Source organism: Adelges cooleyi, unplaced genomic scaffold (genome assembly GCF_023614345.1).
Source record: "Adelges cooleyi isolate 19-005CV unplaced genomic scaffold, UGA_ACOO_1.1 ACOO_flye_CR_arks_rails_tigmint_CR_PRNA_15, whole genome shotgun sequence".
NCBI classification, from domain to species: Eukaryota; Metazoa; Arthropoda; class Insecta; order Hemiptera; family Adelgidae; genus Adelges; species Adelges cooleyi.
This window is the reverse complement of record NW_026095806.1, coordinates 318213-326952: the sequence shown is the minus strand read 5'-3', so window position 1 is coordinate 326952 and position 8740 is coordinate 318213. Positions and strand designations below refer to the sequence as shown.

At 29.9% G+C, this 8740-nt stretch overlaps 1 long non-coding RNA gene across 2 annotated transcripts; it reads left to right on the top strand.

The window, feature by feature from the left end:
* The first annotated feature begins 5402 nt into the window (after positions 1-5402).
* Positions 5403-7828, top strand: LOC126848019 (uncharacterized). Of its 2 annotated transcripts, XR_007687194.1 has the most exons (5): positions 5403-5598; positions 5660-5847; positions 5945-6195; positions 6267-6381; positions 7461-7828. It is a non-coding gene; the product is annotated as an uncharacterized LOC126848019 (long non-coding RNA). The 2 variants fall into 2 exon arrangements; XR_007687193.1 differs by lacking the exon at positions 5945-6195 and having other exon boundaries at positions 5660-5906; positions 7461-7814.
* The last annotated feature ends 912 nt before the right edge of the window (positions 7829-8740 follow it).

The window sequence follows — 8740 nt, the reverse complement described above, 5'->3', positions numbered from 1 at the left end:
CTCTCTCTCTCTCTTGTCTAAGAGGCCTCTGCACCTGCGACTCGTTCTAATTTTAACCGTAATCAGAAATCCTATAATAGTTTTAAAAACAAATAAACATTTGTCAGTACTCGAACAAAAAATTGTCTTATTTTTACACAAAATTATTTCAACTATTTGTATTACTATGAAATTCACCTGTTTTGTTTTTTTGTTTTTATGGAAAACCCGGAGTTGAACTTTCATGTAAAATTATCTCAGTTTTCTGAAAACAAATATTAGAAAAGGCCAACTTTTTAGATTATATTCTCAATTTTAATGTCCTTCTGTCACTCGAAAGAATAAATGGATATGTCCTGCAATCTATTATCTCTAATCCACTATCTCTATTAATTCACCTACATAATTCTAGTATTCATTCCAAACATACTGGTGAAAAATCTTCAATCAACCTTAACTGCTTGCTTACATAGAAGACAAGGATGCGTTACTTACATAAGTAATCGTTGTATCGATGAAAAATGTAATATAGATAATTGTTACAGTTGTTAATATTCCAACACCTAATATTACAATTGACAAAAACCACTAATGATACAGGTGACTCTAATTATTGACTGATAATAATATAGTACACGAATTCATGTACCGTGAAATTATTACTTTGCTAAGTGCTATTTCAACATATATTCTTATATTATAGCCCTGGGCGGTACTACAGTAGGTACAAAAGTATGAATTTAATTAAGAAATTACTTAAGAAAGTACAACGGTTTAAAATCTAAGCGTTTAAAAAAAGACAAATTATAATTTACATACAATCTTGCATTTACTAAGTATAAACGTTTGTAAGATTTTTTTTTTGTTAATTATTATTTTAATATCTGAGTATCTAAGGTTTTAGAAATATCATTATTTTAGTAAATAGAAATACAGCATATTAGTATGATCATTCACTCGAAATGTTCTTACTTTGTTTTACATTTAACAATAAATACACAACATATATGTGCACTAATTTTAGTAGCCTACCTTTGCAAAAGTCAGGCGTCTCGAAAATCTATTAGTTAAAAAAAACGACTTTCTTCAATGATTGATTAACACAACGTTAACAGCTTATAATATAATCTATATAATGTACAATAAAATTTATAACAATAAATAATTACCTGATTTAAATAACATATACCAACGTTTAGATTAAAATATTTAAAAACAATAGGTTATATTTATCCCTACAATTGGATTGGTCTTCAAATATATTTAATGCTCCTGAAAACACTTTAAATCAAAATAATTAGATGACCTATATAAACAATATTTTATACCAAACTAAGATTCGAAAACGTGTTTTATTGTAAAATATTTTTAAGTACATACATTTCAAAATTAAATACTCCAAGAACAGTTAAGGACACAATAAGGCTTGCAAAATTCCACATTATACATAAAGAAATAATTAAAAAGCAAGTGTAGTTAGCTATTTCATAAGAAATTTACCAATTATAAACTTATACATAACTGGAAATATAACACAAATACCTTATTGTTAATTTGAATGTGAAAATATAATAGTGTTTAATAAAATAATAAGATTACACTGAGATGTATTAAAATTACAGACATTGTATTAATCTGAAATTCCCGACTCACTCTAACAATAGTGCTCCAAAGTGGGATTCATTTAAACCCAAATTTGGAAACACAGTTTGTATAATATGGTTTATTTTTTCATCGAGTTGACTCTCTATCTCCTGCAAATTTTGGGGAGCCTCATTACTTATATCCGTATCTGACTGAACCACGCAAGACATCTCAGTGTATGTGTTTAATGCTTTTTCAACTTCTGACAAATTGCTTTGGAAAGTTTCCATTCTATCAAGTGACATATCATTAACAAGATCCCGTTGATTGTTGATTATTGTATTTATATATTCAATGGAGTTCATGAGGAGGTAAATGATTTTCAAAACATCCTTGCTAAAAATTGTCTGAGGAGATAATCGTAGAAAATACAAAAGGGTGCTTCTTATGCGCAATATTACTGGATCGATCATCTTGACTATTTTCACGATTGATATAAAAACCTCATATTTGTCAGCAGGGTCTGCCTGAAAAAATAATTGTGCTGTAGATTTTTTGTAAGGCAATAACTGCTTTAATAGCTCAACGTAATAACAGCTCAGAAATCCGTAGACTTGACGCACTTTAGTGTCTACATTTGTCTCGTTAACTATTTGCCCTATGACATCGGTCGCCAGCAGATCTTCTACACTGTATTGTCCGCTATCCATCACAAAATTAAAGTGGCACATAGGTTTCGACCGGTCAATTTGTATCAGTATCTCGTTCGTTTGGTGAACTCTGTTTTCCGTATCGGGATTTTCGTTCAAAGCAGTAGTGTTTGATATTGTATTAAACGCAAACCCCAGTCGTGTGTAATCAGTTACTATAAAATCGTATGTTAAGTTATTGACATTAGTGTACATTTTGTTCACAGTGAGGATGGGGATGGACACGTCGTAAAGCGGATGATTTGAGAAATACCATTCGTCTTTTAACACGAGGGACCAGCTAAACGTGGAACTATCTATTTTATGGCTTTTTAATACACGCGATTCCGGAGCACAGTGTTTTTTGAAAAAATTCTTAGTCTCTCTTCTTAGGTTGTTTATAAGTTTTAACGTACCTTCAGTCGTAGGTGCGGAAATATCATCGTCATTTGTCGACGTGGAAACACAGCAAAATAGCATCGGTTTTGTTGTTTTAGTTGTTGTTCGTTTCCAGTAAGGGTCGGGTGTCATCTCGTAAGCACATCCGAAGCTTGTGAGGATTTCGTAAAAGTCATTGATTAATGTCGTTTCTGGAGACAACGATTGCACATAGGCAATCGCACTTTGCATGCGCGATACTAATTGTTTTCCGTGGCATAACTGCCTGAACTTCTCCAGACATTCTTGTTTATTTTCGGAAGGGATTGTATCCCAGTGAGACATCCGATTACAATGATGCCCTATGCTATTTATGTATTCAGTGTAAGTTAGAAACATTATAGCGTAATCGCAATTGAGAAATTGGTGGGCTTGCCGGACTTTCTGGTGTATGTTTCTGGTTGTCACTAAATTCTGTCCATCGGCATCGCCCCTAAGTAAATGTTCCACTCCATACTCGTTTTTATCGACCAGGATTTTTAGATGTTCAAAATCGCGCCATCCCGGATGCCCCAGAATTCGGTTCATCTGTGACACGCCGTCTGCTGCCATTGCACCGTTGTATACAATATTATTATTACATAATACGAGCAATATAAAACAGGTGAAAAAGCGTGGAGCTAGCATTATTATGCTGAAATTTATATCACGACACTTCACCACGGACATTGAAAATTAATCGACGAGAACCCAACGATCCGGTTAACTATGGTGAAATGCTAAAATTATAACGTGTGTTGAATGGACAGCATGCCTGTATAATACAGATAATACTTAAAATGTGTGGATTTGTGCTTTTTTGTGCGTCAACAGCCAAACAGAACACGTACATCAAATTTCAATGGTAAAACGTTGACCTGTTTTTGCTATTTTATTTTGGCATCTGAATACACATCGATCATTTTAACATTGCATTCTTTCGACCCGACCTTATTTTTTTCATACGAAAAGCTTTTTGAAATCGACTTATTCTTTTTCAGCGTTATAAAATTAGGTAGAAAAAGTTTCCCAGAAAAATCTAGAATATCACTAATAATATACTCAAAATATTCTTACTTTGTTTTAACAATAAATATATTACACAAGTAACATCAAATTGTGTTTTCTGACATTGCAAGTGGGTTACGAGAAAATATATATTTTTTTAGTATCAAAGCACAAATTATCTTGGCTGCACGTGCCGTTTACATGGCACGTAGGTATACGCTATATTTTTGTACACTGTGAAAGTTAAGTTGCCTACCGATGCAAAATTCAGGTTGCTTAATGTGAAATTGGGCTTTTTCTGATCAATTTAGCCTAACAATGTAGACATTAATTAACAAATACATGTGTAGAGACTAGAGATATTACTCTTCAAATAAGTGTACAAACTAGAAAATTTAAAAAAAATATGATATTGTTCCCATTCTTATGTTGTCCAATAATATGTGATCAACTTAATGATATAATATAATATAATTTAGATTTATATGATCGGTTTAATTTTAATGACGACATATTCAACAATTTTAATTTTTGAAGTTGAAGTTTTTGCTGTTGTTGGTTGTTTCTAGTAAGGGTCGGGGATTGTTTCGTATACACCGCCGAAGCTTGTCAGAATTTCGTATTTAAGCCAAACCCAATACCAATATGGTTGGCCAGCCTGGATATTTTTATAATATATATTTATTATAATATTCTACACTATTTTATTTAGTCACACGACATTAGAACTCCATTTCGGTTATGTAACCACTAACACCGTATCTTTGTATAAAAATTATTAAGATTAATTAGGATTTATATTTTGTGGAAATATAAACAATAACCTGTCAATTGCATTTGCATAGGCCTTTAATAAATGTAGAAAAATAAGAGGAGGAATCAGACGTAGAAACAAATAATTCTTGCCTAAATCGTTATGGACAAAATATGGAGTTTAAATCTGGGACTAATAATTTCATTCGGTTCAACAAAGACAAGTAGTTTTATTACGTCGGTCATCACATAAAATATAATAATAATTTGATGTTAGCGCATTCCGTATCATAATCAGATATAATAAATAACCACCCATTATTAGACGAAAGGTAGACTGTTACGGATAACGGACTTTACACTTTAACCTAATTTAGCTGGAGCTAGTCATTAGCTGGTTATCTCGGATGATACTCTAGTATTTAAAATGCATCAGCTACTACGGAATAATCGAGTGACCAGTAACCATAATATCTTTTTATATTTGTACAAAATCGCTTAATATTTATTATTTGTACATAACCTCTTTCACTAACAAATTTTTGTCTTCACAGGTGCCAACTTTTTTCATAGAGACGATTTTTTAGACATTTTAGTAAGCTTTCGATTGGTATAATCAAATTGAGGGCGACTCTTCCGGAACATAGTCAAAAATTGACATAACTGCCGTCGGTTTCGGTCGGTTGGCAATCATTTTGTGCACGGGTTTGGCAGCTCATGGTGGCCGCAAAACCCTTAAATGCCATTTTTTATAAGTTAAATAATATACTCTTACTGTTTTTTCGATAATTAGTATATATTTTAATTGATTAAGTCGATTTCGTATAATAATAATCGTCGGTATATGGGGATATATGGACTGCCCCTTAGAATAATTAGAGTATTGGCAACACAACATACACCAACGCCATGACACTCACTGTTATCAAATATTGCTGGCTCGTTTATGGCTAACTTCACACACGTGTACAAAGTGGACTAAAGCCGATTACCATGCTGATGCATAAAAACTACACCACCACGTTATGTGACCATAGAAAAAAACACGCGACGTGGATATGTGGTATCCGTACAAATAAGCACGAAGGAGCAAGTCGTTCTCGATGAATTAGAGGTGTTGACAATAATTATTGTTCACCAACAGAAGGAAACGATAAAAACGCTTCAGGTATTTGCTTGCATCATCATGATTAATTAAGTATTAATGTTGACCAAATTTTTTTTTCAAGTATCAGAGTAAAAGATAACGCCATCAACGATGCGCTCATTTAAAGGGTTGCACACCTTGAAGATAAATTGTTGATCAACATGTCCACTAAAAAACCTGAAGACAATTGCAGCTCTAGAGTGATTTTAAAGACGTTTGATAGGTCATGATAACGATTTGGCATCTACGAGTACAGCTTTATCTGTCTAAGTAATAGAAAGTGCCGAATTAAAACTGAACCAAGCATTCGTTTAATTATACATTTTTGGGTATGTTATTGTTATTATATTTATATATTTTTTTTCAGACACATGTTGTACCGGTTAGGTTGGTTATCATATATATCGACCAATCGAGCATCACCTCTGCAGCAGGTTAGATTAGTAGACTTACATCCGGAAACAGCAACTTTTACGAAGTATTGGTTTTAAATCAATGTAGATTTCATTACAATAACAGAACTTTCTGCCAGGCTGCTCTTGTCAAAGTTTAAAAGAACGTTTCAAACAGCAAATCTCGCCTAAATTAACTATGTCAATTTATCAAACATAGAAATGTGTACAGAGATGTTATAATTTTGCAATATTTATCATATTACAACATTAATATTAATATTTTTTTTTTTGTAGGTACTACAGTTATTATCCACACCACATCATTACGGGAAATTAAAAATTGTGGATTTCTAATGTTATTGAGATGAGCAAAGTCTTTTGTTTACCAACATAGCGTTGTCGAACTATGGTAAATATTTGTAAACTTGAATAATATATAAGTGAAAATTACTCATATAATTAACATAATATGTAGATTGACAACGCCATATTATTTTTTGTTCATTTCATTATCATATCGGTTGGCGTATTTTATATTTTATATGGCCACAGACTATCTATATATTTTAATCTATTCCTAGCTTTTATTAGTGCGTTTGATATCAGGAATCTGTTTCATCATTTTACTTTTACTCTTACTGCTGGTGTTGAATCTACATTAAAGTCAAAGAACAATTTGTTGACTACATTAGCCAAGCATGCATTGTCTGTATTTGAAAACAAAATTTAAGAAGTGCTAAAGAAAAGTATTTTTTTTTCTTACTAATGACCTTACTGCACGCACAAAAAAAGGTTATGTGTTTCCGGAAAGGATTTTAATAAGGAGAGCGGTTTAAGTTGGGCCGATTGACCAATTTTAAAAAAAAATGTTATAGTTGCCCAAGTAGTGTTGCAATTTTATTATTTTTTTTGCACCTGTTGAGATGATCTAACATAAAGAAACTGTTTTAATGTATTTTAATATATATATATATATATATATATATATATATATATATATATATATATATATATAGAGTGTAGTTCATTTTAAAATAGAAATTTTTCTTTTATATAAAAAAATAAATAAATATTTAAAGTATTGTTATAATGTTATAGTTTTAGAAAACTATAACATTTATAAAGAAGTAAAAAATAATGGATTTAATACTATTCTAACAATGTAGGTACTAACAGATTATCAAAATAACCCTCTATTTACTTTCTTACACAATTTAAAAGATAACATCATTGATAACACAAATTTATTACACACTTATACTTATTATTTTGAATTATTAAAAGCTTTAATAGGTGCAGTTTACATTAATATGTTTTTATGTGAATTTGATATGTGTTATTTTTAATCATTTGTTCAATGTAATTCTATGCAACCTTGATGATGGCGTAACGCCGAAACTATGTTACCAAAACTTTTTTTTTTACGATTGGCAGTGAAACAAATTGGTTATTTTAGGAAACAATTATTTTGTTTGTTTTATTTTACAGGTTACATCAAGCTGAGGTTTATGTGATTGCTGAATGAAGTATCAACAGTAAAATGTATGCAGAACAAAACATTTATTTTCTTCGAATACCACATACATCTATTTTTAGTATACTAATTTAGCCATATTTGTTAATGTCAATTAAATTTCTTATTCGGTGTGATATTTTAGATACAAATTATTATGTACCATGCGTAGTACGTGTTAGTAAAATTATTTATTGTATTAAATATAAATTGAATAAATTTATTTGCATAAGTTATACTTATAATTTGTAGCTAAAATAAATTCGTTCAGATAAACAATATTATACATCTAAAACACAATAACAATGTTTTAATTGAAATAATTCACAGTAATTTTTTTAAAATATTAAACCATACTCTTTTAAATATTCATCACCACGCTCAACTCTGATAACTTCTATGAACCGATGAATTGTATTTTTTTAACGTGTAATAAATTAACATTTTTAATCATCTACTCTATAAATTAATATGTATTTCTTTCAACTACTTATTAGTTATTATTAAATTTGAATTGTAGTATTTTGTTCTTATTCTTCTTTTGGTTTGTTTATACTGTACTTTGTTATTGTTTTTACTCAAATACTTATTATCCATTCTTTTATGTTTGTTTATTTTGTATGATTGTATTCTATTGCCATAAGGGCTTCAAATAGTTATACTATTATGTAAAATCACATTTTAAAGTACCGTCATTTAGTTTATGTGTATGTACATTGCGTTCAGGTTATAGAGAAAAAATTCAGTTGATAGTCTTTTAAACACACTACTAATCTAAAATAATAAATTATTATTGAGATGATATTTTAGACATTCTTAAAAAACGGTAATTTTAATTGATTTTAGTTCAGCCAATTGTTAAATACAAACATAGCAGTACATTTTTTAAAAATAATTTTACAACGCATTAATGTGTATTATAATATACAAATCAACATATTGTTTTAAATTATGATTTCTTTATAATATGTTATCTAAAAAAAAAAATCATTATTATTATTTTTTTTTAACGGACTATAGTTTTTCCTATAAACGAATTCCGCTACAAAATGGAAAACATTTATTGTTTTAATATTTTACATGTCATAAATAATATTTGGTGTAGTGAATGATAACACTGGTCTTTTTTTTATAATTTAGCATATCAAAAATAAAAATAAATAAATTGATTTTGTGACAAAGTTTTATGTTAACACATTAATTTTTTTCACAATGCTTAAATACACTAATTTGTCGCGAATGGTCAAATATAATG